Consider the following 3,136-nt stretch of genomic DNA (forward strand, 5'->3'; position numbering starts at 1 on the left):
GTTGAGAAAATTCTTAGGAGGGAAGGAGAACTGATACTTATATCTGTTGTCCTCAAAGCTCTGGATTCGGAGGGCTGGGTTTCTTTGGGATCAAGGCTAGAGTAAGATTGAGAGATGGGTGAGGTAGCACCACTCCAGCGTGATTGTTCTGCATGGTGGGCCACAGGACATCTCACTGGCCTTGTCCTCGCTCCTCTGAGTGAATAACGGCAGAGGCAACAGGATGCACTCCAACGGTGTCTCGCTAGCAGCCCGATTGGCTGGTGGTCGTCATGGGGAAGCCTGATTAGCATCCTCTCTCCCTTCAGCTATCCAATCAAAGCAGATCACAGCTTCCCCCTTCCCCTGATCTTTGAGTAGTCTCCCTCCAAACTATCTGATAAAGCAGTGTGACTTTAGGGTTGTTTGAACTAACTGTAAATCTCACTAATCCTCTCTTGGTCTTTGAGCCCTACACCCATTTTTGTTTTGCTTTTAATCTCTTTATTTCCAATGGTCCTGTGAATTGTGTAGTGAAGTTTCGCAAAGTAAGCTCATGGTAGATTAAGGTTTGTTTCTTACACAGGCAACTATCACAGATGCTTGGAATGATAGATTCCCGCAGAAGCTGGAATCATGCCTACAGATTTCAATAATTGAAAGAGGTGTTACACTTTTTGTTAACTTTTAATTCCTCCCCCCCAAAAAAACCTATTTTTTTTATTTTGTATCGGGGGATTGAAAGATCAGTACAAGGAATATCTTAAATCCATTGTAATTCAAATATAAGAAACACCAGCATTCCCATGTTTTATATGTCGTGGCACACATCTGTAATCCAATATAAGAGGATTGTTAACTAAGTTTGCTTTTCTGTTGCCGTGATAAAGACACTGACCAAAAGCTGCTCAGGGGAAAAGGGAGAAAGACATCAGAGTGGCTGCTTCTGCTCTGCTTCTAGTAGGCATTTGAACAGAAGGCAAGGTTTCTTGCCGGGTAGAGTTTCTCAGGGTCAAGATTATTGGTGGGATTTCAAGTCCTGAAATTGGGGTTGGGGGAAGCTCAGGAATTGGTGGGTTTTCATTACCAGCAATTGGTGGGTTTCTGTGGCAAGCTGGGAAAGTGGTGCGATTCTGTGTTTTGGCCCTGGTCTTGGTCTTGGTCTTGGGGTCAGGTCAGGGTCAGGGCCAGGGTGTTTTCCCTTTGACCCTTTTACCATACAGAGATGATTGCTGGAAAACACTCAGAAGCACAAGAGTAAGCAGAGAGGCCTACACAGCACAGGTACATGCTTTAATCGATCTCCTCCAGGAAGAAGCAGAAAGAGAAGGTAGTTATTAGAGAACATTGGATGGCAATAGGGAAGAAGCGTTCCATCCTGCAGCCTCCCCCTCCCTTGTAGGTTTCCTGGTAAAGAGAGGTAAAGAGTTCCCATAGAAATCTAAGTTTATAATAATAGTTTTGAGTTGTGACTTTATGCTGGACTGAACCTGATAATTTCTCACCAGAGACATTTTATTACTGAAAAGGAATATAGAAACGCTGTGATTGTGCTCAGGGGTGGGGTGAGATGGGTGGTGGTGGGGAATGCCTCAGTTCGTCTCTCAAACACGTGGACCAGACTTTGATCCTGGAAACCCAAGTAAATAAAGCTGTGTGTGGTAGGTATCATGATGCTTTTGTAATGCCAGTACTACGGAGGTGCTGGTCGTTAGGGTACGTGTTTCTGCTCATGTGGGAGGGTATCCTAGGACTCTGAAACCCAGGAATCCATACAGCTCTAAAGGGAGAAGGTATCTCAGTGGAAGGGAATTCTGAGACATGGGGGCCCAGGAACAACACAGATCTGAGGTGGGTCAGTCTCAATGGAAGAGCATCATGAGACAAGGGAGCTCAGGAACCTTACAGCTCAGGTTCCTTCCTGCTCTGGCTGAACTATCCAGAGGCTTGTGATGCCAAGCCCTTCATGAACACGACTGAGAGTTACTCCTAGTGAGTCTTCACCACAATCTCCCTGCTGACACTTCATGTTGGAAAAGTGAAAATAGAAGTAGAGAACTAAAATATACATTTCAGCATTACAAATAACTTTTAAAAATAAAATGCCATCTTCTAGAGGGTTTTGCTCATTTGTCTAATAAGGAAATGTCTCATAATCACTCTAAACATACGATATTATTTTAAGCCTTCATGTCACCCATCTCCTGTGCCATGATCCTTCCATCTGGTTTACGGTTTTCTACCTTAAGATTTTGAAGTGTATTACTTGAATATTTCAATGTTTTATGCACCAAGTAGAGACAGTTTGTTTTTGATAGTTCCAATGTGTAAGATTTAGAATCCAGTTCCCTGGAGGTGTATTAACTAAAAGTACGTGATATCATGTTCTAACAGGGTCTGCTCTGGCTTGTGACAATATTGGAACTTGGTCTGCAGTAAAGTCTGTTGCCTGGCAACATTTCCTGGCATCTGAGGCAGTTTCACAGTTGGTGGTACACTTGGCCCCACCACATCTCTAGGGGTTTTTGTTTTGGGGGGGGGGTGAGGCAGAGGGGATTACAGCCTGACCAAGTGTCCAAGTGTTCTGTTGTATAAAGCACACACACACACACACACACACACACACACACACACACACACACACACACACACGGGTGTTATGGCATTTCTTTGAGTAGCAATGACTGCAGAAACATGGCTGGTGGGATGGTTACTTCATTCAACACCTTCAATACCTGTGAAAGGTCTGTGTGTTAATGCCTTAGGTCCACAGGGTGGCATTCGTGGGAGGCTGAGGAAGGAGCTGGTGGTGTCCTCGGACAGCAGGCTTCCCACCACTCTTTTTGCTCTCCCTTTTCTGCTTTTGGCCTCTACAGAGGGTGACTCTGCTTTACCATAACACTGTTGTGAGTGAAGAAGTTAACACCTAACCCCCACATCCAAACTATGCTCCCATCCAGCTATGATCCGAAACCTCCAACCCCGCCACCCCCAACCCCCAAGCAAAAAGAAACACTTTTCCTTCTGTTCTGGAGCAGATGCATGAGTCCCTTCGTTCACTCTGAATCACGAGTAGTCAAGAAACAGCTTCTCCCTTGTTGGCCATTCTGGGCTTCTAGGTACCGAAGGTTTGCAGGCTGGACTGATGGACTCAGAG

General features: G+C 45.1%; 1 protein-coding gene across 1 annotated transcript in view; it reads right to left on the minus strand.

Annotated features, from left to right (window-relative positions):
• The window catches only part of Clec2m (C-type lectin domain family 2, member M), a 10,908-nt gene extending 10,727 nt beyond the window's left edge, over positions 1-181 (minus strand). Inside the window, exon 1 of the mRNA NM_001194985.2 lies at positions 1-181. This exon is cut by the window's left edge and continues 85 nt beyond it. The gene's annotated coding sequence lies outside the window, so the exon portion shown is untranslated.
• Positions 182-3,136: the final 2,955 nt, after the last annotated feature.

Source organism: Rattus norvegicus, chromosome 4, assembly GCF_021556685.1.
Source record: "Rattus norvegicus strain SHRSP/BbbUtx chromosome 4, alternate assembly SHRSP_T2T, whole genome shotgun sequence".
Lineage (NCBI taxonomy): Eukaryota > Metazoa > Chordata > Mammalia > Rodentia > Muridae > Rattus > Rattus norvegicus.